Source organism: Zalophus californianus, chromosome 5 (assembly GCF_009762305.2).
Source record: "Zalophus californianus isolate mZalCal1 chromosome 5, mZalCal1.pri.v2, whole genome shotgun sequence".
In the NCBI taxonomy this organism is placed as follows: domain Eukaryota; kingdom Metazoa; phylum Chordata; class Mammalia; order Carnivora; family Otariidae; genus Zalophus; species Zalophus californianus.
This window is the reverse complement of record NC_045599.1, coordinates 148,213,972-148,239,302: the sequence shown is the minus strand read 5'-3', so window position 1 is coordinate 148,239,302 and position 25,331 is coordinate 148,213,972. Positions and strand designations below refer to the sequence as shown.

Sequence of the window (25,331 nt, the reverse complement as noted above, 5' to 3'; positions counted from 1 at the left end):
GCTGCCCGCGTCCTAGCCTCCTGGGCCAGGAGCCAGCATGCCCCCCCGGCAGGGACCACGAAGCCCCTCCTGCTCTCCCCTTCACCCCTCCTCAGGCCATTCACAATCCTGGCAATCAGGGTGCGGGGTTTGCTCACACTCTTGCTGCCAAAGTTGTTCGTGTGGGTGATGTCCACTCGTTGCTTTTTCCCTTTTGTCACCTGTGCTTCTGAGAGCTCAGAGACACATTTGATCACCCCCCAATGCCTGCAGGAGCATTCGATGGCCGGCCCTTCCAGCTAGCCTTGCACTGCGGGCCCCGGGCTGGGGGACGCCACACCAAGCATCAGGTCAGCAGTTTCCCGGACCTCCGTGAGCTCCTGGTAACGGGGTAAGAGACTGTCAACTCAGCGTGACAGCGTGTATGGGGACAGCGGCTGGGAAGGGAGTCTGGGGGTGAGAGTGCCACGGAGTGGGATTGCCCGTGTGGGATCCGCCAGCCCAGCTCGTCCCCCCCAGAGCTAGAGGGTTTTCTCCACTCTAGGCTCAGACAGACTGGGGATCTGCCCAGGTTTTGTTTGTTCTCTGGAGGTTTTCATGCAGGGTCCTATTTGGATGTTTTTGGTTACAGCACCATGAAAGTGGACCTAGAGACCCTGCTGGCCTTGCAACAGGCCAACATCATAGCCAATTACACTCAGGTGAGGCCCAGAGAGGAACGATCAAGCACCCACTGCAGGGGTGGGGACCAGAGCCCAGGATGGGCGAGTTCAGCCCAGACAAGGCCCAGAGTCGTCAGGAACAAGTGAGACCCGGGGGAGGGAGGCATCAGTAGCAGGCGAGGGTCCATCGGGGAACCTAGTCGTCAGTAGCCGACGAGGCCCAGGCGGGGCTCAAAGGCAACAGGTGCACGGGAGACCCAGGCAGGGTCATAGGCAGGCAGGAGCGGCTCTGGCCCAAAGGGAATCCTCGGTAACAAGAGCAGTTATGTCCCAGGCAGGGATCAGAGCCAGAGTCCAGCAGACGAGACCCAAGTGGGTATTGTTGCCCATAGGAGCAGGGCAAGCCGGGCAGGGATGGTTGCTAGGAGAAGCAGGTGGGGCTGTCAGGCTGCTCCCATGGGGCAGACAGGTCCTGCCTCTCCTGCCTGGCCATTATCAGCGGGTCCTGGGCTCCCTAGGATGCAGGGGAAAGAGGAGCCATTCTGCTCCCTCCTGTCACCCATGACCCTGGCTCTGACAGGACCCCCACCACGGGCCCCCTCTGTTTCAGGCACGCCCAGCAGCGTCTCCATGGGACCCATGGGAAGATGCTGAGCTCTCGCTGTGCAGGCTCACGGACCATCATGGCTTTCTGCAGTGAGTCACTCGGCCCTCCTTCATCCATCTCAGCGGGGGCTTGCATTTGCAGGAACGCCTCTCTCGGTGCAGGACCCATCTCGCCAGCTCAGGCCTCGTTCCCTGGAGCCCTCCGAGGGCCAGAGTCTGGCCTGGGCTGGAGCTGAGAGACCCAGGAGGCAAACCCAGGAAGTGGGCAGGAATGGAGCTGGGCCTTGGGCCAGGCCCCTGGGCACTCCGAGGAGCGGCCTCCACGCCTGCTTTGGGGAGGGCCCTGCGTCTGCCTCCTGCATTCAGACAGTGAGGCCATTCAGTTCAGCAGGGGCTCCAGAGGGTGAGGGGCTCTGGGAAGGAGGCATCCTTTCTATTGGAAGGCAGTCTGGTCTGGGGCGAGGGCAGAGGGGTGCTCCTCAGTGACACTCCTAGGCCAGAGCCGCCGCAGCTCCCAAAGGCTTCCTGTAGAGTCCCCCTGTGCGGTTGGAGACCCAGAGGTTGCGGGGGTCTAGCGGGAGGGACAGGAATGCAGTGTGTGCACAGACAGGGTGGGGTGTAGGTGGAGACCCTGAGGATGCGGCGGTCTAGCAGGAGGGACGGGAATGCAGTGTGTGCACAGACAGGGTGGGGTGCAGGTGGATCGCCACAGGAGATGGAGTTCTGTCTGTGTGGAGAGCTCAGCGGCTGCCGGTGTGCTTCTAAGCCCGGGTCCCCAGGGAGGCTGACCTGGAGGGCAGTGAATACTGGCACTGAGGAGCCACCAGGCAGGCTTGGACCACACACCTCATGACAAGATGCCAATGTACCTCCATCGAGGGGGTGCCTTGTGCCTCGGAACCTGGGTGGCCCCTGTGACGGCCTTGGCCGGGTCACAGCTGACCTGTGATGCCTGGTCCAGGGTGAGCCAGCCTCTAGCAGCCCTGAAGTCCCCGGACAACACCCCAAACATCCATCCAACCTATGACCACTGCGCAGCACACCTCACAGAGAAGGGCCCCTATGTGAGGGGCAGGCCCCGCCCAGGACACATCTGGGCACAGGATCGAGAGCTTTCTCTAATGCCCTCATGGTAAATATTTTCCCCATCAGTGCGATCTGCTGCCATCCTCAAAAGTAGCTTTTCCTTATGTGGACTTGGGCCCGGCTGCATTCCCCTGTGGGACTCCATGTGCAACCCTTATCCACGTTACGGGGTGGTGGTAACCCATTCCAGGCATTAGAAAACCGGAACACCAGACGAGGGTCAGGCCGTGGACATGACGCAAGAGGCTGGTCAGTGGGGAGAAGACAGGCAAGGGAGAAATCATGGACAAGTTTCTGTCAATCAAACTTGTCCTCTGCAAAAGACACCATTCAGAGAGCAGGGAGGAAAGCTACAGGGGTGGAGACATATTCCATTTGTGCACCAAATGCGGGGCCCTTGCAGACTGAAGACAAGCAGCTCTGGAGAGGCAGGCCATGTACGGTAGGGGCCGGCAGGGCACCTGGATGGGACGGCCTCCCTGCAGGGCAGCTCCAGCAGTGCGACAAGCCAGGAGCCCCACCCAGGCCTTCTCCCCACTGGCAAATGGCACCACCTTCCCAGGGGGCCTTTGGGGTCCTGTAGCCATGGCCACTGGCCCCCCCATTTGCAGACCATTCTTGCATTCCCACAGGTCCTTCAGCCTCCTGTCTGGCTGCCTGCTTGCCCCCCAGGACCCCTGTCAGCCATGGCCAGAGGCAGCCCAGTGGCAACATCTCCAGCTCCTGTGGGTCTCCAGCCTGGATCGTAAGCCCAGGAGATGGCCCTGCACAACCCCGTCACCCTCCCCGTGGGCTGCAATGGGGACCCCCTTGCTCCTGCTGCAACCACGGCAGGAAAGAGTTGCTGGATCAGACGGGCCTGGTCCTCACCCAGGGCACACACCCAGCTGGGTCTCTGTGAGGAGGAGGGTCCTCTGCCCCCGCTCCCCTCCCCCAGACCTGGAAGGCAGTCCTGCTGTCTGGGAAGAGGAGGGCCAGCCAGGGCTCTGGAGGGCTATGGGCAGGCACACCCTGGAGTCAGGGCACAGGAGAGGAGGCACCTGCCAGGACTCACCCCCTGCCCCCGGTGGGGAAGAAGGGTCTGATTGTTGAGGGGCCTGGGGCCTCTCTGGCTTCTTCATTCCAGGGTTCCCCAGACTACTGAGATTCCAGGCCCATCACGAGCTCGTTCTAGCAGAAGAACTCCCAAAGCTTAAGAAGCACCTGGCGAGTAGAAGCTCCCCAGAGGCCAGTCCCCATGGCCTGGGGCAGGGATGGGGGCAAGCAGAACCAACCAAAGCTGCCCAGAGTTTGGTGTCCTGTTCCTCCTCCTACTGGGGCTGAGCGGGGGCTGTGGGGAGCGTGTCCACCTGGCTGCACGGGGCCCTGGCCCAGGGAGGTTTGGGGCCGCTGCGTGGGTCCTAATCACATTCCCACTTCTGTCAGGATGAGAAACAGACGCGCACTGGCATTTACACCACCAAGTGGTTCCTTCAGTGTTTCATCGACTGGTAAAGGCCACCTAAGCAGACCCGGTCCCTGGCCCCCTCGGAGAGGGCCGAGCTCAGCCTTAACCTCCACCCCAGCCAGGCCCAACCTGGAGGCCCTAAGGCTGAGGCACGCAGCCCAGACCCATCCTGGAGCACCCAAGAGGCCCCCTTGAAGTGGTCGGGGGATGCACTGTGTCTGACTCGGATCCTCCAGGGAAGGCCAGGTCAGCCTGGGGAGTGGACAGGCCCTCAGCCCGTTCTGCAGCCAGCCTGGTGTCCTCTCGGGGCGTGTGGCCACCGAGCGTGGGGCAGAGTCTGTGGCCACCGAGCGTGGGGCAGAGTCTGTGGCCCCGAGGGTTTGCAGGTCCTGCTGGCCAGGCCCTTACTACCCGGAGTCCTTGGAGCCCCACCTTCCCTGGGAGAAGTTCACCCACAGGAGGGGCTGTGGGGCCTCGACCCATGCAACCAGGGCGGTGGCAGGGTCTCCCCATGGGCCCCGCCGAGGCTGCCCCTCCCACACCTGCCGTCCCCACAGACCCCCTTCTCGCTCACCCTGCAGCTCTGGGATGCCTACATCCTGGATGGGGAGCGCATGCTCACAGACATGGCATACAATATCCTCAAGGTGCACAGCAGTGAGTGAGCCGTGGGAGCACAGGTGTGCCCGGGGGGGTGGGCAGGGCACTGGCCCACTGCTCTAAGGAGCAAGGAGCACACAGGCCTCCATGGAGGACAGTGGCCCCCGGGGGGCTGGGCGGGGCGCCCCACAGAGGAGCAGCCTGCATGGGGCCTCCCCCTGCCAGGGCTCTGCCTGCGGCGCTCCTGGGCACGGCTGGACCCCCAGTCCCTGCCCCTTGGAGGCACCCTGGGGCAGCAAGGTAGGGCCCCTCGGGGTCTGACTCACACCCATTGCCCAGAACGCCTCCTGAAGCTGCCCCGGAAGGACCTCAGGAGTTTCTGCAGGACACCCTGGCCCAGCCCCGGGACCTGGAGGATGAGGTGGTGCTCAGATACCTTTGGGCCTCCATGGCCCAGCTGAAGGATGAGGTGACACCAGGCCCACACCCCGTCCCCTCCCAATGCTCCCTCCTGGGGCAGCACACAGTGGACAGAGCCCCGGGGCCTTCCTCATCTCTGTCCCTCTCCTGCTCCAACTTTGGGCAACCCAGGCCAGGGGCGGGCATCCGGGCGCTCACTGCAGAGGCTAGGCATCAGCACCTGGGGGGTTGTTGTCAGGGGCAGGCCAGGGTGGACACACAGGGCGCCATGAGCCCACCCTAGGGCCCAGCCAGCTGGGGACAAACAGCCTACTGGAGACGCTAACACAGTCTGCCTCTTTGCAGCTGGCCCTGGGGAGTTCCCCAAGAGGCCCCTGGGTCTGGAGCAAGTTCCCAGGTGCCCAGCCTCTCCTCCCTTCTTTAGCATTGAGACGCTCCCCACAGTGGACAGGCTGGCCTCCCCAGGCCCAGCCTCCCAACATGAGCAGCCAGACCCCTTCTGGCCTGTCCATCCTGAAGCCCGAGGAGCCACTCCAGGAGGGAATGTCCGCAGAGCCCTCGGCTGCCCACCTGCACCAGGGGGCCCCAGGGGCTCAGGTTCTGGCCTGGCTACACCCAGCCCAGGACCCCGCGCTGGCCCACCTGTCCCCACAGTGATGGAATTCCCTCCCCAACCTCCCAGGGCACCAGGAGAATGCAGGCAGGTGGCCCCGAATTGGGCCTGAAGCCACAACACTGGGTTCCTTTCCCTTCAACACCTGCCTGGGCCGCCCCAGTGGCCACACCGCAGTCCTGGCCCGAGAAAGCCCCTAGGACTCCCGGGACGGGGTCCCTGCAGCCCACTAGAGAGCAAGCTGTGGACCCAGGACACCCTTCCTGTCCTGTGGCCACTGCAGCTCATGCCCCTCTCTGGGGAGTGACAGGCACAGCCGAGACACAGCCAGGGCCGCCTGAGCCAGCAGCCCCAAGGCCCCGCACCTGCCCGGGACCCTCTGACCTCTGCATCCACAGGGCAGCTAGATGGTCCCTGGCCCCTGGAGCGGACGCTGAGCACGGGGGCCCTGAGGCTCTGGCCAGCCAGCACCATGCCGTGCCTCGTCACACTGGCCTTCCTGGACAGCGGCAACCTCCCCTTACAGAAGGAGGCACAGGTCCCTGAGCCAGAGAGACCTCAACTGGCCTGGCCCCAGGCCCTTGGGGGGGCGGGGAGAGACGACATGAGCCCCCTCAGGGCCAGAATGAAGACTGTTGGGAACAAGGCCCCCGTGGCCCTGGCCATTCCTGGCTTCTGGCCCCAGGCTCGGCGAGCCCTCTCAGAGTTTTGTGTGGTCACCTGGGACCTGGGCATGCCCCACAGATCCACGGCTCCGACCCAGGACAGCACTGGGACCACAGGCCACCCCAGCTAAGGGGGAGCAGGGGCAAGCAAATGAGAGCCCACCCTCCCCCTCCCCCACAGTAGGAGGCAGGTGCCCCCAGAGGCCAGGTCTCAAGCAGTCACCTGGCAGCAGAGGCCGAGGCCATGCAGACGTGCTGGGACCCTGCCCGGGAACCCCAACACTGGAGCTCCAGGTCAGGTCCCCTGTCCTCAGCACCCGCCTCCTAGGGGACCCACACTCAGGAAATGTGCCCCCCCCAGAGTCAGAGGAGGCTCCAAGGAGGGGGACACTGGCACCCACGCCCCCCTGTGATTTCAGCCTTCCTCTAAAGGAGAAGCAGGTCTCCCTCCCCAGGGGAAGGCCACACCCTTGGTTCTGAGCCCCTGCTTGCTGTTAACAGTTCAATAAAGGGTTGTTGTGTTAAAATGTAAAGCCAGCCTGTTCCTGTGGAGCCCAGAGCTCCCTGCAAGAAGCGCAGGACAGACACCCAGAAGGGAAGAGGGTAGCTCAGCCCAGGCCGCCTCCCCAGTCCCTACAGGTGTCCCCACAGAGGGGCCTCCAGGCAGACACAAAGCTGAGGGTCCCCAGTGCCTTCCAATCTCAGCCAGACGCCAGGGTCCAGACCATCCCATAATTGACTGGGACCCAACCTGTGGCCAAAGGGCCGGGACAGGGCTGGGAGGAGAGTGACAGCCAGAGTCCTGGGGGCCTCAGTTCACCACATCTGTGCAAAGCGTCTCTGGGGGCCTGTCCAGGGAGCCTGGGCGGCCGGAGTCCTGCGGCGCTTCCTTCTTCCTTCCCCTGCTCCTTCCTCTGTCCCCACCTGCTCCTGGCTTCTAGAACCTCCATGCCCCCTTCCTGTGCTCCTGGGGCACAGAAGGGCCAGTGGGCTGGTCAGAGGGGGCCATGGAAGGGACATCACGGGGAGCAGGGACTTGTAGCCCCTGCAGCCTGGGCCACCCTCCTCGGGTGAGCTCAGCCTTCCCACCTTGTGCTCCTGGATCTCTCGCACCAGCGTCTAGAAGGCAACCTCAAGCCCTAGGAGGAAGAGCCGCCTCAGAGTGGGACACGGCCTGGGGGCTGGGAGGCGGAGGGGGACCGAGGGGTCCAGCCCTCCCCCCTTCTCCCCACCCCAACTCCCACACACAGGAAACGGGGTCCTGCTCATCCTGCAGCCCCAGGGCTACCCGCATCAGGCAGCTTGCCCTCAGGAGCTCCCCCACAGGGCAGGTCCTTGGTCTGGCTCCCAGCTTGAACATCCCCTGTCCCACTCCTGTCTGAACTATCAGCCTTGTCCCCAGCAGCCCATGAAGGGTACAGGGCCAACAGGTGCCCACAGAGCTCTCTGGGGCCAGAGGGGCCAAGACCCCAGGTTGCTGCTCCATTGACTCAAGGATTACCTGCAGGTGCTCATGACATTGATGGGTAAGAAACATACACAGACTTATGGTTCCTGGACCAGGTGTCACAGGTCCACTTTGTGTGACCCAGCCGCACCTTGAAGACCAAGACTGTTACAGGGGCCACCCAGGTTCATAGGTACAAGGCACCCCCCCTCATGAGACTGGTCTATGGCATCCCTGGGAAAACCAGTCCACCCCTGCCTGGTGGCTCCTCAGCGAGGACTTTGGCGGCCCTCCAGGTCAGCCTCCTGGGACCCCGGGCTTTAAAACACACAGTCAGCCACAGCGCTCTGCATGCAGACACAGCTCCACCTCCCGCCACTATTCACCTGCACCCCACCCTGTCTGGGTGCACACTGCATTCCCATCCCTCCCGCTTGAGCCCCGCAAGCTCAGGGTCTCTACCTGTACCCAGTGACTCAACACCAAACCCAGGCTTCTGATAAGGACAGACCGTCCAGAGAACCCTAAGGTGGCCAGGGAGGCGTGAACACTGTCCACACACTAAGGAGCTACACTAAATCCTTGCAGGCTGGTGCTGGTGTGGGGGGCACACATCCAGTGGGGATCCCCGTTTTCTAAGATGCATTGGGAGATTTCAGCAGAGAAAGTAGACCCGAGGTCTGGGCTTTGCTGGGACACACTTGCTGCTGAGGAAGCATGTGGTGAGCACAGGAACCAGGGCTAGACCCAGGATGGGATTTCGGGGTTCATCATAATATCTATCTTTACAATGAGATGGAATTGTCTAAAAAAAAAAAATGCAACAACATGCAGAACTAGAGAAAAACAGCAAGAGTGGCTGTCCCTTTGACCCGTGAGACACTCATTTGGTCGATGTGTGTCGTCGTCCAGCCAAGTCTGTGCTCCCTGGTCCCCAGCACCCCACAGTGCCCCCCCACCCACGGCCCCCACCCTCTGTCCCCTGCTCTTCAGGAAGAAGCTCCACGCCAACCTTTGGGGTTCAGCTCACATAAGGACGATGCAAGGACCTCGTCTGGGCACCCTCACCATCGCCCCAGACACTGGGGGTGCGGGGAGGGGGCACCTGGGTCATCCACAGCACTTCTACCATGCGGCAGTATTTTGTTTGCTGCCATCACCCCCTCTCCTCTGAGACCCCGTGTTCCCCACCCAGAAGCCCCTGGGCCACGCCTGACACCTGGAGTGTGCCCTGCAGACCCAGCGCCCTGCTTGCCCAGCAGCCTCACCTGATTCCACAGCGGTCCCAGAACATGACGTGGTTGAGAAGGTCTGGGTCACGTCCAGGTCAATTTGCCTGATGTCCTTGGAGAAGAGCTGGGCCTGCTTCTGCATTTCCTGTGGGCAGAACTGGGAAGGAGAAGCCAGCTTCAGGACACGGAACCCTAACTGCCACCAACAGCCCCTCTAAGCAGGGAGCGCCGCTAGCCGCCACATGAGTGTGTCCTGCAGAAACCTCCTTCTGTCCCTTGTCTCTGAGGCCAGGGCCCTACACAAGGGCCCACCGTGCCCGTGATGCCCATGTCAGGGCTGGTGCTCAGCAGCCCTGGGTGGGGAGGGGCCTCCGATGATCAGCCTGAGGCTCTCCCCTCGCCCGCCTCCACAGGGGCCCATCCTCCAGGACTGAGCACCAGCCTGGGCCCTGAGCCTGCCCCATGGAGGCTGCTCCCTGGAACCTGCTCCCAGGGCGCAGGCCCATCTCAGAGCCCTCGGGGAGACAGGGAGGGTCACCGGGCCTATGCTCCTGATGCCCCCCAGAGACCTACAGCCCCCAGGTGGGGCGGCAGGGGCTAGCTCGCCTCCCCTTCCCACCTGTAAGCTCATTCTCTTTGGCCAAGCTGGAATCTGGCACCAGTCCACCTGGTCGGCCTCTATTCCAGGTGCCACCTACTTCTGCTGTGTGATCTGAACCTGTGCCTCACCTGGACCTGCTGCTGCTGATCCCCACCCCCCTGTGCCTCACATTGTTCTGATGACTATGTGGCAAACCAGGGCCTCACCTGGTTCTAGTGACTATGAACCCCACCTGCACCTCACCTGGTTCTGATGATTATGATCCTCACCTGGACCTTACCTGGTTCTGATGTCTATGATCCCAACCTGGGCCTCACCTCCTTCTGATGACTATGATCCCAACCTGGGCCTCAAATGGTTCTGGTGACTATGATCATACCTGGGCCTCACCTGGTCCTCATGCCTATGAATTCCCCTGGGCCTCACCCAGATCTGGTGACTATGATCCCTACCTGTGCCTCAGCATGTTCTGCTGACTATGAGCCCCACTGTTGGAGCAGCCCTGCAAGGAGGCTGTCCTGAGCTCCAAGTCCTTCCAGTGACCTGGCTGGTCCCTGCTGTGCATGGCATGTCTCTCCTCCATCATTAGCTGAGCCAGCACCCAGAATGCATCCTCCTTACATGAGAACATTAGCACGATAACCACAATCTGGCTCATGCCCTGGCAGTAGCCTACTTCCTGCAAGAGCCAGACCCCCATGGAAGGTGGCCACCCCGCGCCTGCCTCTGAACCCTCCCACAGCATGGGCACCAGGCTCCCAAGGCTTATTCATAGCCCAGGCTTACAGAGGGTGCCCCCAAAGGGCAAGAAGAGCAGGGTACACGCCCACCCAGACCAGCTCAGGCACCAGCAGCACCTGGCCCCACTCTCTAGCTCTGTGGGTGCCATGCTGGGGCCCCCTCTCTCAGACAAGGAGGAGGTGCCTCAGTGAGGTATGCCAGTTTGTAGGGGACCTGTGAGTTTTGGAGTGCAGGTAGGGGGCCTGACTGTGGCACATGGGAAAGCCCACAGGAAGAGCAGGGGCCCATGAGGAGACTGACATGGAGCCCATGGAATGTTCCAGATTATGTTCCTCCAGGGAACCTTCTGCAATGCACAATGGAGGTGGAGCAACCTCTTTGGGAGCCAATTCTGTTCTACCACAGCTTTAAGCAGAAAGGGGTAATCTGAATTTCTGATTCACCAGTTTCTGATTCCTAGTAATTTCTGACTCTTCAGGACCCAGGCCCGAGTTTTCCGGCAAGAGCGGTGCAAACTAGAGTACCTGTCAGCCCCAGCACTGAGGGACTCAGGGGTTGTCCCTCCCCCGCAGTGAGGTCTGCACCCCAGCCCCAGCCTCCGTCCTAGAGTAGAGAGTCCCTCCCTTGTGTCTCTGGGGCAATGGGAGCTGGAGTCCTAACTATGTGTCCTGGTTGGTCACGCATACTCAGGAGAAAGCAGGCCTAGCGGTGGGCAGACTCAGGGTGTTGTACATGGAATAGGCCGAGAGCCCACAGAACAGGGCTTGCTGCCCAGGAAAAGGGAGAGCAGGGTGGGTCACTCTCGTCTGACCAATCCACACAGTGAGGTTGGCCAGATGCAGGATCCAGCCACACAGGACCTGGGGTCTTTGGGGCACCTTGGTGGGTGATGTTTCTTTGGGGTCAGGTCTCCACACAATGACAAGCAGCGCTCTCAGAAACAGTGTGATGGAGTTTATTTTCATCTGCTGTTTTCCATTTGCCTCCATGAAAGCTTCCGCTGGGGGATGGGCAGCTCCTGGATTATCACTGAGCCCCTAGCTCGCCCCTCCAGCCCTGGAGCCACCGCCCCACTCTGAATGCCCCTTTGTGGCCAGGCGCTCCCCCTGCACCGCTCCCCCAGCCCCTGAGGCCTCTCCTCCCTGTGGTCTGGCTTGTTCCAGATGTCCTGTGAATGCAAACATATAAGATCTGGCTTCCTTCCCTGAGCCAAACACAGCCTAGGTGCTTCCATGGCATGAAGCGCATCCATACTGCAGTCCTTTATGTCCCTGAATTGTATTCTGTGTTATGGATTTCCAGTGTCTGTTCATCTAAGAGTATGTTGGTGGCTTCTAGGGTTGAGCTCTCCTGAACAAAGCAGGGAAGGTGCATGCAGGTTTTACACGGATAAAGGATTTCGAACCAGTTGGGTTAATATCTATGAGTGCTTTGGGGTGTATGGTGGTGAGGCTCTATTCATCTTTGTAAGAAGCCGACAGCCTGCCTTCCAGCATGGCTGCATGACCCCGCACCCCAGCTCCCACTGCCCCCTTGGGCACCAGCACTGGGTGCCGCCAGCCCTCCTGACAGGTGTGTCTGGCGGGCTCTGATGTCTCACGGTGGTGCCAAGGTTCAGCGTCTTTTCATGTGTTGCTCTGCAGCCCCCCCCACACACACACTGGATGAATGCACATCTGTGTGTGTGTGTGTATGTTTGTGCATCTTCTTTGCTCAAGTGTCTGTTCAGATCTTGTGTCCATTGTGTGCTGCATCGTGTGTTTGATCACAGAGCTGCTTGTCTTCAGTCTGCAAGGGCCCCTCATTTTGTGCACAAATGGAATATGTCTCCACCCCTGTAGCTTTCCTCCCTGCTCTCTGAATCATGTCTCTTGCAGAGGGCAAGTTTTGACTGAGATAAACTCCAATTTGTCCATGATTTCTCCCTTGCCTGTCTTCTCCCCACTGACCAGCCTCTTGCGTCATGTCCACGGCCTGACCCTCGTCTGGTGTTCTGGTTTTCTAATGCCTGGAATGGGTTACCACCACCCCGTAACGTGGGTAAGGGTTGCACATGGAGTCCCACAGGGGAATGCAGTCTGGTCCAAGCCTGCGTGGTGGCTCCTCAGTGCCAGTCTTCACTGCTCTCCAGGTCAGCCTCCCCGGGGACCCGGGCTTAGAAGCACACTGGCAGCCGCTGAGCTCTCCACACAGACAGAGCTCCATCTCCTGAGGTGATCCACCTGCACCCCACCCTGTGTGCACGTACACTGCATTCCCATCCCTCCCGCTAGACCCCCGCATCCTCAGAGTCTCCACATGCACCCCACCCTGTCTGCATGCACACTGCATTCCATCCCTCCCGCTAGACTCCCGCATCCTCAGGCTCTCCATCTGCACCCCACCCTGTTTGCACGCACACTGCATTCCCATCCCTCCTGCTAGACCCCCGCATCCTCAGGGTCTCCACCTGCACCCAGTGACTCAAAACCCGGGCTTCTGATAAGGACAGACCATCCAGAGAATCTTAAGGTGGCCGGGGAGACGGGAACACTCAGCACGCTAAGGAACTGAGCCGCACTAAATCCTTGCTGGCTGGTGCTGGTGCTGGTGTGGAGGGCATGCATCCAACAGGGATCCCCGTTTTCTAAGATGCATTGGGAGATTTCAGCAGAGAAAGTAGACCCGAGGTCTGAGCTTTGCTGGGATACACTTGCTGCTGGGGAAGTATGTGGTGAGCAGAGGACCCAGGGCTAGACCCAGGATGGTATTTGGGGGTTCATCATAATTTGTATCTTTACAAACAAAGGGAATTGTCTAAAACAAAATGTAACAACATGCAGAAGTATAGAAAAACAGCAAGAGTGGCTGTCCTTTTGACACGTGAGACCCTCATTCGCCATGTGTGTCGTCGTCCAGCCGAGTCTGTGCTGCCTGGCGCCCAGCACCCCTCAAAGTCCCCCACCCATGGCCCCCACCCTCTGCCCTCTGTCTTCATGTACCAACTTCATGCCAACCTTTGGGGTTCAGCTCACATAGGGATGCCAGGAGCCCCTCATCTGGGAGCCCTCCCTATTGCACCAGACCCCAGGGCTTTAGGGAGGGGTACCTGGGTCATCCAGAGCTATTTACCCTGCAGCATTATTTTGATTGCCGTCATCACTCCCCCTCTCCTCTGAGACCCCGTGTTCCCCACCCAGAAGCCCCTGGGCCACCCCTGACACCTGGAGTGTGCCCTGCAGACCCAGCGCCCTGCTTGCCCAGCAGCCTCACCTGATTCCACAGCGGTCCCAGAACATGACGTGGTTGAGAAGGTCTGGGTCACGTCCAGGTCAATTTGCCTGATGTCCTTGGAGAAGAGCTGGGCCTGCTTCTGCATTTCCTGTGGGCAGAACTGGGAAGGAGAAGCCAGCTTCAGGACACGGAACCCTAACTGCCACCAACAGCCCCTCTAAGCAGGGAGCGCCGCTAGCCGCCACATGAGTGTGTCCTGCAGAAACCTCCTTCTGTCCCTTGTCTCTGAGGCCAGGGCCCTGCACAAGGGCCCACCGTGCCCGTGATGCCCACGTCAGGGCTGGTGCTCAGCAGCCCTGGGTGGGGAGGGGCCTCCGATGATCAGCCTGAGGCTCTCCCCTCGCCCGCCTCCACAGGGGCCCATCCTCCAGGACTGAGCACCAGCCTGGGCCCTGAGCCTGCCCCATGGAGGCTGCTCCCTGGAACCTGCTCCCAGGGCGCAGGCCCATCTCAGAGCCCTCGGGGAGACAGGGAGGGTCACCGGGCCTATGCTCCTGATGCCCCCCGGAGTCCTACAGCCCCCAGGTGGGGCGGCAGGGGCTAGCTCGCCTCCCCTTCCTAACCCCAGCCAGGAGTTCCTTCTGCATCCCCAGCAGGAATCTGGCACCAGTCCCCCTGGTCAGCCCCCACTCCAGGCCCTGGGGCCAGGAGGGCTGCTGTGGGGCTCCAGGCCTGTTAAGGGTGCCGGTTCCCATCACCCACCTAGGAGGTGGACAGAGCCCCGCAGCCCTGACTTCTCTGGACCCCAAGTCTGTCCTTCTTCAGGGTTCATGGGGCTGAGGCTGGGCAGCAGGGAGATGCGTGGGACCCTGGGGTCTGAGAGGTCCCAGAGAGTGCTGAGGCCACCCTAGGTCCCCAAGGCACAAGACCCAACCCCCACAACTTGTTCCCCTTAGCTTCTACCAAGTCCTCATCTAAGGGCCATGCCAGTGCAAGGTTGGAAGGGCTTACCTCGTAGATCCCTTGGTGGCTGGACTTTACCTGCTCAATATCAAGCACGAGGGCCCACACCTGACCCCTCACCTGGGGAGGGACCACTTTATACCCCCGACGATGCATCTACAGAAAGAAAGCAGCGCTGGTGAGACAGGCCCAGTACGGTACCTTGGAGCCCAAGAAGCACAAGGCAGCTAGAAGATTCTGGTCTTGGGTCCATGGGGCCTCCAGAGAGGCTGGCTGTCCCTTGAGCTGGGTCTTGTCTTCCACAAGGAGGAGGGGACAATGGCCCTGACCTGAAGCTCCCTCTGGTGCCCTCCTTGGGCCTGGGGAGGCTTTGGCTCTGGCAGCAGACTTTCCCCAGGCAGGGGCACTCTCGTGGGGCCGGGGGTCGGGGGAGGCTGAGGGCTCTACCCGCCCCCCGTCGGGACACATTGCCGTCTGCAGGCATTCAGCTCCCCACCTTCTCACTGAGCCGGTAGTGGTCCCAGGTCCGCAGCATCTTTACCCACTTGTCAGTTCTCTGGGTCTCCTGGCGAAGTTGCTGGAACAAGACAAGGGAGGCAGCAGATGAGCCGCCCACTGTGTAGAACGGTGCCTGGGCAGCATCCAGGGGCCTTCATGTGAACAGACTCAGAGAGCCCGAGGGGCACAGGGCCGCTCCCGCTGACCGCAGCTCTGGGGCTCAGGCGCGGCCCCGGCAGTACATGGGGTGACGAGACAGGGGATTTGGTGAAACAGCCCTTGAGACCTGTTTGGGGACCGGGTCTGCTGTCACCTGGCCCCATGCCCACCCAGCATGTCCTGCTCGCGCCCCAGGACAGACTCCTACCTTTGCCTCGTGGGGGCTGGGGCCAGGCATCTCCTTCTTCCTGGAAGGCAAGAGAAGCAGAGCCTGAGGATCAGGCCCCCGGCCCCATAGCCCAAGGCTCGGCCCAGGAGCCTTGGGGGTAGGAGGGGGCTGACCCCAGGGAGGGCAGGGGCTGCCAGGTGCCTGGGACTCAGGTGGGGCAGCATCCTTCCTGGGGTGTGAGAAGGGTTGCTGCCGGCAGGTGGGCCAGGCGGAGGCATCTCAGCAGCCCCCACGAGGTGATCTTCCCGCGTCCTGGGATGGGCCAGCCTGAGACCTGTCAGTGAGCCGGTGCCCCCTGGGCCCGTCTGCCTGAGGACCCCACGCCTTCACAGGGCCTGACTGCTCAGCGTCCAGCCTGCCTCTCACTCACCCTGCCCGTCACCCCTGCTGTCCCCTGACGCCACCCCTCTTGTCGGTCACTTCTGCCTCTCTCGCCCATTTCTACCCCTTGTCTTGTCAGAGCTCTAAGCAGGACCCACCCCTGACCCATCTAAATGACCCCTTATCCCTGGCCGGTGAACAGGGCCTGAGGCCCCAGGGGCAGCCCAATGGCCACACATGGAGTCTCCAGCCTCAGGCAGGTCTCATGGCGGCCATCGGCCCAGCAGCTTCCTCCCCTGCTACCAAGGCCACTGCACTGTACCCTTCCCCTGTTCCCACCCCAGGGCAGCTTCCTCCGCCTCCTCCCTCCTCCAGCCCAGGCTGGTCGGCCCCTCCTTCTGATGCCCACCCTCCCTCCCTGACCTGGCCTTGTTCCTGACATCTTCTTGCCATCCCCCAGAAGTCTTTGGGAGCTGCGGCGTCTCTGGCCTGGGGGTGTCAACGACGAGCACCCCTCTGCCCTCGCCCCAGACCAGACTGCCTTCCAATAGAAAGGATGCCTCCTTCCCAGAGCCCCTCACCCTCTGGAGCCCCTGCTGAACTGAAAGGCCTCACCGTCTGAATGCAGGAGGCAGACGCAGGGCCCTCCCCAAAGCAGGCGTGGAGGCCGCTCCTCGGAGTGCCCAGGGGCCTGGCCCAAGACCCAGCTCCATTCCTGCCCACTTCCTGGGTTTGCCTCCTGGGTCTCTCAGCTCCAGCCCAGGCCAGACTCTGGCCCTCGGAGGGCTCCAGGGAACGAGGCCTGAGCTGGGGAGATGGGTCCTGCGCCGAGAGAGGCGTTCCTGCAAATGCAAGCCCCCGCTGAGACGGATGAAGGAGGGCCGAGTGACTCGCTGCAGAAAGCCATGATGGTCCGTGAGCCTGCACAGCGAGAGCTCAGCGTCTTCCCATGGGTCCCATGGAGACGCTGCTGGGCGTGCCTGAAACAGAGGGGGCCCGTGGTGGGGGTCCTGTCAGAGCCAGGGTCATGGGTGACAGGAGGGAGCAGAATGGCTCCTCTTTCCCCTGCATCCTAGGGAGCCCAGGACCCGCTGACAATGGCCAGGCAGGAGAGGCAGGACCTGTCTGCCCCATGGGAGCAGCCTGACAGCCCCACCTGCTTCTCCTAGCAACCATCCCTGCCCGGCTTGCCCTGCTCCTATGGGCAACAATACCCACTTGGGTCTCATCTGCTGGACTCTACTCTGATCCCTGCCTGGGACATAACTGCTCTTGTTACCGAGGATTCCCTTTGGGCCAGAGCCGCTCCTGCCTGCCTATGACCCTGCCTGGGTCTCCCGTGCACCTGTTGCCTTTGAGCCCCGCCTGGGCCTCGTTGGCTACTGACGACTAGGTTCCCCGATGGACCCTCGCCTGCTACTGATGCCTCCCTCCCCCAGGTCTCACTTGTTCCTGACGACTCTGGGCCTTGTCTGGGCTGAACTCACCCATCCTGGGCTCCGGTCCCCACCCCTGCAGTGGGTGCTCCTAATGTCGATGGTCCCTCTCTGGGCCTCACCTGAGTGTAATTGGCTATGATGTTGGCCTGTTGCAAGGCCAGCAGGGTCTCTAGGTCCACTTTCATGGTGCAGTAACCAAAAACATCCAAATAGGACCCTGCATGAAAACCTCCAGAGAACAAACAAAACCTGGGCAGATCCCCAGTCTGTCTGAGCCTAGAGTGGAGAAAACCCTCTAGCTCTGGGGGGGACGAGCTGGGCTGGCGGATCCCACACGGGCAATCCCACTCCGTGGCACTCTCACCCCCAGACTCCCTTCCCAGCCGCTGTCCCCATACACGCTGTCACGCTGAGTTGACAGTCTCTTACCCCGTTACCAGGAGCTCACGGAGGTCCGGGAAACTGCTGACCTGATGCTTGGTGTGGCGTCCCCCAGCCCGGGGCCCGCAGTGCAAGGCTAGCTGGAAGGGCCGGCCATCGAATGCTCCTGCAGGCATTGGGGGGTGATCAAATGTGTCTCTGAGCTCTCACAAGCACAAGGCGACAAAAGGGAAAAAGCAACGAGTGGACATCACCCACACGAACAACTTTGGCAGCAAGAGTGTGAGCAAACCCCCCACCCTGATTGCCAGGATTGTGAATGGCCTGAGGAGAGGTGAAGGGGAGAGCAGGAGGGGCTTCGTGGTCCCTGCCGGGGGGGCATGCTGGCTCCTGGCCCAGGAGGCTAGGACGCGGGCAGCAGGGGGGCAGCCCTCCCCCCGTGGAGCTGTGGAAGGGCTGCACACCGGCTCACGGTCAGCGCTCGGGGGTCCAGGGTCCTCGGCCACAGCCCGGGAGGCCACGTCGCCCCCCCCCCCCGGAGCCGGCAGCCCCCACAGTGGCCCGAAGGGAGCGGGGAGCAGCGCACACTCACCTGTGACCTGTCGCTGTGTGAGCTGGACCTCCTGTCTACACGGGGCTCGTGGGGGACGCAGGGCAGTGAGAGTGTGGCCGAGACAGAGACAGAGAGCGCGAGAGCCTCCCCCTGCCCGGGGACATGGAGCCTAGTGCGTGCCAGGCCGCGGGGAACCCTGGGGCTCTACAGTTCCGCCCGACGGGGTCCCGCGTCATCAGTGCACATCAGCGGGGTCCCATCAGCAGCTAGCCCTTCACCCCGAAGGTCACGCTCCCAGGGAGGGTCTTGGCACCACGCATGGTGGCAAGGCCTGGCTTGGCACCTTCCCACCATCCTTAGCTCCCATGCTCAGGCCCTCAGGCACCTCGTCCTTCTAGGTAGACTGTGTGTCACAAATGTCCTCCTGCCCCCAAGGGTTCTCAGCATGCGTTTTGCACTTCGGAACATTTGAGGGGCTCTCGGGTGTCTGAGTCAGTTGAGTGTCTGACTCTTGATTTTGGCTCAGGTCATGATGTTACAGGTTAAGAGACTGACCCCGTGTTGGGGCCTGGGCTTGGCTGGGAGTCTGCTTGAGATTCTCTCTCCCTCTGCCCCTCCCTCCATTCGAGCTCTCTTTCTCTCTCTCAAATAAAGAAATTTTTTCAAAAATTAACACTGAAGAACATTTGAGAAATCTTTATCATCTCTGCAAATGTTCCTTCATATCTGGAATGGCTGTATAATTGCCTTTCATGGATGCACTGTGATTTCTTTTAGAAGCCCCTATTCTTTAATATTTATTGCAGTATAGTCAACACACAATGTTATATTAGTTTTAGGAGTCCAACTTAGTGATTCCACAATTCTGTACATTACTCAGCACTCTCCAGGAGAAGTGTGCTCACCATCTGTCCCCCGTACAGTTATTACAATACTATTGTCTGTATTCCCTATGCTTACTTTTTAGAATTTCCGTGACTTATTTATTTTAGAACTGGAAGTTTAGAGCTCTTAATATTATTCATCTCTATTTTCCACCCCCCACCCACTTCCCTTCTGGCAAATCAACCAACGAGGTACATCACATTCACAAGAGAAATGACAAAAACCATATGATCATCTCAATAGTTGGACAAAGAGCATCTAACTAAATACACCATAAAAAGCAAAGAGGGTTTAGAGGAAACGTACATCAACAGAGTAAAGGCCATGTATGAAAGCCCACAGCTGACCTCATACTCAATGGTGAAAACCGAAAATCATTTCCCCTAAGACCAGAAACATGACAAGGAAGTTTCCTCTCAGCACTATAACTCCTAGCTGCAGCAATCACACAAGGAAAAGAAAGGCATCCAGATTGGTAAGGGGGAAATCAAACTGTCTCTTTTTGCTGAAGACATGATACTATAAATAGGAAACCCTAGAGACTCCACCAAAAGTGTTAGAACTAATGAGTGATTTCCATAAAGTTGTGGGATACAAAATCAGCATACAAAAATCAGTTGCCTTCCTATGTACCAACAACGAGCTCTCCAAAAATGAAATTAAGAAAACAACCAAAGGACTCAGTAGCATCAAAAGGAAGAAAAGACTTCACCAAAGAATTGAAAGATTTGTACACTGAAAACTACAAGACTTTGGGAAGAAACCCTGTGCTCAAGAGTTGGGAACCTTCATATCGTTACAATGTCTGTAACACCGAAAGTGACCCTCTCTTTCAATGCAATTCCTATCAGAATGTTGGAAATAGAAAAAAGTTGTTAGAAATAGAAAAAAGAACCCTAACGTTCATATGTCTCCACAAATGACCCTGGACAGCAAAAATAGTATTGAGGAAGAAGAACAGAGCTGGATGCAGCACTTCTGATTTCAAAGGACGTCACAAAGCTACAGAATTAAAAGAGTATGGTTCTGGGTCACCAGGGTGGCTCAGTGGGTTAAGTATCCAACTCTTGATCTCAGCTCAGGTCTTGATCTCAGGATCATGAGTTCAAGCCCTGTATTAGGTTCCACACTGGGCTTACAGCCTACTTAAACAAACAACCAAACAAACAACCAAGCAGTGTGTTTCTGGCATAAGCCAATGGAGCAGAATAGAGAGCCCAGAAAGAAACCCACTCTGATATGGTCAACTAACTAATCATTGACACGGGTGCCAAGAACACGCAGTGGGGACAAGACGGACCTTCCTCAAATGCTGTTGGGAAAGCTGGACATCCACACAACCACATGCAGAAGAAGGAAATTGGAACCTTTATCTTATGGCACCAACACCATAAATCAACTCATAATGAACGCGAGGCTTCAATGTAAGTCCTGAAACTGTAAAACCCCAAGAAGAAAACAGAGGGGAAAGCTTCACCTTGCTTTCCTATGCTCCAGGAGTTTCTACTTTTCTGCTTTCTTTCAGATTGAGCAAGTGATGGTTCATATTTTCCCACCATCCTGCTTTGTAAGTTCACTGTTCTATTCGCCTTACTATAGTGGCTGCTTTGAAATTGTTACCTTGTGTCCTTGCTGTGGGGATCCTGAGGTCGGACATCAAGAGTGAACAATGCCTTCTTGCAGGTAGCTTTTCCCTGTGTCTCCCAGGGCAGCATCCAAGAACTCAGACTGCTGGGTCAAAGCTACCATTTCACGGTTCTTGACTGGTTTTGGAATTTTCATCATTTGCAAAGATAAATAGTATGATGAACCCCCAACTGCCATCACCCGGGTCCAGCCCAGTGTCCTGTGCTCACCATGCACTTTCCCAGCAGCAAGTGTGTCTCAGCAAACTTGAGACCTTGGGTCTACTTTATCTGTAACCATCTCCATATTTGTTTTAGAATACGGGGATCCCCTTCTATACATGCCCACCACACCATCACCACATTACAAGGATTTAGTGCAGCTCCTTAGTGTGCAGACAGTGTTCACGCCTCCCTGGCCACCTTACAGTTCCCTGGTCAGTCTTTTCTCATCAGTGGATATCCTTCTACCTTACCTGTACAGCTTCTTGCTGCATTCCCGGTACCCAGACTGTCACTGAAGGAGCGATGCTTAGTGTCAGCGTGATCATCTATGGTGTGGCTGTGCTGTTGGGTGTTCAGCCATCCTCCTGTCTGAGGCATTCTGGTGGCCCCATGTATCTGCAGCTGCACGCAAAGCTGCAGCAGCCTCACTGTGCCTGTACCCCCTGTGCCTCCCAGGGCAGCATCCAAGAACTCAGACTGCTGGGTCAAAGCTACCATTTCACGGTTCTTGACTGGTTTTGGAATTTTCATCATTTGCAAAGATAAATAGTATGATGAACCCCAGCACACAAGGAAGTGTACCCTCATGTGCTGATGTTTCTTTCTGTGGGGTCACGCGGACTCCCAGGAACGGAGGGTGTATGTCACAGACTGGACATCAGGTACATTCTGCCAGAAGCTTCCAGACACAGTGTCACCCCGCACATTCCTCCTAACATTAGGGTATACCTATGTCTGAATACAGATGTGTCTCTTGTTCCAGATTTTGCTTTTGGTGTCGTTTCTCTCAACAATTTACCTCAGTAAGATTTTCCCCACCTGTTTTTTTGTTTATGTATTTAAGTAATGTTTGCACACAACGTGGGGCTCGAACTTACAACCCAGAGATCAGCATCACAACCTCCACTGACTGAGCCAGGGAGACACCTCAGTTTTGATGTAAAAGTGTTATATTTTTACATTTAGACTTACGATCTATTTTGTGTTAATCTTTGCAATTGAGACTTTTTTTTTTTGGCATAAAAATGTCTAGTTGTTCCAACACCATTTGTTGAAAAGAACTATCCTTTATCTAGTGAATGGCCTTTCTACCATTGTCAAGAAGTCAATTACCCTTATTGGTCTGGCTCTATTCGGGGCTCTGTATTCTGATCCATTGATCTACCACCACCACTACACTGGATCCGTTGCTACAACTTCAGAGTCAGTTTTGAAAGAAGGTAGTGTGATGCTCACTCGTTCATTCTTCTTTTTCTACATTCTTTGAGTTCTTCCAACTTTTCCATCTTTGTATATAAGTTTGAGGAACAGCTTATCTCTATCTACAAAAAGTCTTGCTGGGATTTTGATTGGGACTGCAGTTAATCCTTACACCATCTAAACGGAACATGTGTTCACCACGTCAAATCTGTCAATCCCTGAACATGGTATGTCTCCCCATACATTTAAGTCTTTTAACATGTCTTTCTTCAAAATTTTGTAGTTTTCAAACACAGATCCCGTGTATGTTTTCTATAGATGTATACCTGCATATTTGATTGTTTTTGGAGCTAATGTAGATAATATTTTTACAATTTCTGCTTTCTAAATGTAGTTTTTTCTGTTGCAGTCTTGCATCCCAAGACCTCACCAAACTTATGTATTCATTCTACAAAGTTTTCTTATAGATTCTTTGGAATTTTCTAATCATGTCATCTGTGAATACAGTTTTCTTTCTACCTTTCCCATATGTTTACATTTTTAAATTTTTCATTGGAGTGGCATGACTTCCATTATGATGTTGAATGAGACTCATAAGAGTAGATTTCTCTCTTATTCCTGGTTTCAGGGAGAATATACAGTGCTTCACCATCACACATGATGTAAGCTGCTGGATGTTTTTGGAGATGCCCCTTACTGCTATTAAGTGATCGTAGAGAATAATTATTAGTTTTGTTACTTGTAATAGTGGTAGAATAGTTAGATTAAAAAAATTGTTCGTGGATGGTGGATGCATACTCAATTACTTAGGGTAAAAGTATATGATAGTTTGGATTTCTCTATAAACTTTCCAATAAAAAAAGCAAAATAAAGGGAATGAACAGATGAAACACGATTGGAAAATTCTGCTGATTTGTCATGCTGAATAAAAGGACTCACATGGACTCATTCATTACAACTTTCTTTCTCTAAACTTTTTATGTATTCAAAATTTTCCATAATAAAAGTAAAAAACAGTAGAGTAATTAAGAGATATTGTTTCTTGCAATCATTGGAACCCAAAATATCACAGAGTGTGCACTAGATGTCAGGGACTCTGGGACAGGGTGGTAGACAGACACTTGTCTTCTGAGACAGGATTGCGCGTGTATTAAGGTAAAATGTCTTATGATGGAGTCCAACAGCCAAAGACCGCCAATGTGAAGTTAGGCCTACTGACTGTTGAGGCAAGGGAGACAGCACCCCAGGGGAGCCAAATGGAGGGCTGGCTGGAGTGATCAGAGGATTTGGGAAAGGGTGGGTTGGGGTAAAGTTAAATGAAGCTGGGTTGGAGAGACTTGCAGCAGAGCAGGTTTATGTGTAAAAGGGCTTAACGTTGGGCCCTGCTGGAGAAGCCGACTCAGGGTCCCCAAAGGTAAGATAAATGTGGGATGTTGTGTCCACCCACTGCCCCCCCAGCTCTGCTGAAGCTCTGCATCCAGTTGGAAATGGAGGCTACTTCTTTGTGTCAGAGTCACCGACGTTGCTCAGATCCTGCAGGCAGCAGAGGTATGTTTCTGTTCTTATTGATATGGTTTCAGACAGCGAAGATTTTACAGGCGGGGGATACTCAGCACAATGTCCTTGATGCTAATTAACAAAAGCAGCTGTCCAGGCTCACCGTGGTACGCCCAGGATTCACCAGCCAGTCGTGCTCCTCCTTGAGAGCATTCCCCACGTGCACACTCGCCACTAGCTGTAATAGTGAACTTGAACTGAGAATGCAATGTAACACACGTACCAATAACAAGAGCCCACAAGCCTTTCTGGAGCATTTACTACTTTCCAGGACTGGCCAAACAAATGACAAGGTGTGCCTCATTTCACTAACCTGCACGAAGCCTTTAGACTCCAAAGCGTCAGGGCATGTTCCAGTTCGGGAAAATCTCAGCTTTCGGAGGCTAATTCATGGAGCTGCTCACCACCACCACCGGGCCCAGGTGCCCTCACTGCCCTTGAACATGATGTCTTCGGGTGGGCGCAGCCTTTTTAGAGGGAATGGAGGGCTTCTGCCTTCCCAGAATCCTATCAAACATGCTGAGTTCTGTGTTCCTTCCTATTTCTTCTTCCGCCTAATAGGTGTCTACCAAGTCTCCATACACACATGGCCGTACAAGGACTTGCAGATAGGGTCCTGGTCTCCAAGGAACTCCCGCTCCAGCGGGCATCTCCTGGTCCATGTCTGGTTTGCCCTCCAAGTCTGGGTAGGTCTTGTTCAGGCAAAGTGCATTCCTTCCTTAGAGGAAGGTAAGGAAAGCTGCCTGTTTTGTTCTGGCAGGATGGTCACCCCGTGCTCCCAGGACTCCTGCCCCCTGCCCCACCTACATGCAGCTACAGAGGGTCCAATGTCCAGAAATATTCCCTTCTGAACTGCAGCATCCCACCCAGGGAGCGCCCCGAGCTTTGCTGCCCCCTAGAGGAAGGCCTGAAGAATGTCACTCTGGTGCTTCTGGGGTTATGCTTGCAAGTAGAACAAATTTTCACTTTTTGTTTTTTAATTTTCTTCGTTTTTACTTTTGAAAAGCTACAGCGAGATATTGAAAGGTATCGTCGATGTATGGTAGCAAGAGCTATGGGAATGAATATGTCATTCCAACAATATCACCACTTTTGCTGGTATGGGTAAACACGTCAACCCAGAGGCCTGGGACCGAGCTGATGAGGACTTGCTCTTATCATTTCACAGAGTTTGTCAAATTCACATCCAGTTGGTGAAACCAGAAACCTTATATCTATTTACTAGCGTAAGTGGTATTTAGGACATACATGCACATTTTCAGGATTAAAATTTGCTTTAAAACAAAGGTCAGTCCCTCTGGCCTCCTTCGGTGGGGCCGCCCTGTGTGCTTTGTGCTGGGGGCTCTGTGGCCAGGCCAGGCCTGAAACGCTGTGCAGCCCACAGACTCACCTCCCTTCCATCTCCACTTGGGCTCACAAGGCTCTCCAAGAAACCTCCTTCCCTCCCCGGGCAGGCCTGGAGTGTTCTGCAGCCTTGCACACCCGTCAGGGGGCCAGCCGGCTCGTCCCTGTCATCAGCTGCGCGCTGATTCGCCTCACTCGACTCCTTGCCCCTCAAGGCTGGGCCCTTTCCCGCTCCCTCTGCAGCGGCAGCATTCAGGGGGGCCCAACATCGGCTGAGCCTTTAATAAACATCTGGTGAACGCACGAGGGATGGGGGGGAGCCAAGGGGGCAGCAGTACACCGGGGGATGGGACCGCGAGGGCAGGGGGCGGGCGTATCTGATTCCCGGTAGAGCGACGAGGAAGAAAAGGTCCTGATGGAGGAGGATTCACACCAGGAGGAGAGGTGGAGGAAGAACGTTTTGGGCCGTACTTTCTCCTCACAGCATTTGGAGCAGACTGTCGCCACCCCTCTGTGTGGCTGTCCGTTGGGTCTCGTTCCCCTCTTTTCTCACCATGTCGCAGGCTGGTCCATGCCCCGGGATGAGGGAGTCGTGGGAAGAGCTGGGCGGTGCAGTGAGGTCGGCCTGGTGGCCAGGGAA

At 57.1% G+C, this 25,331-nt stretch overlaps 1 long non-coding RNA gene across 1 annotated transcript; it reads left to right on the top strand.

The window, feature by feature from the left end:
* The first annotated feature begins 251 nt into the window (after positions 1-251).
* On the top strand, positions 252-1,339 carry LOC118356963. Its single transcript, XR_004820058.1, has 3 exons — positions 252-370; positions 611-680; positions 1,252-1,339. It is a non-coding gene; the product is annotated as an uncharacterized LOC118356963 (long non-coding RNA).
* Positions 1,340-25,331: the final 23,992 nt, after the last annotated feature.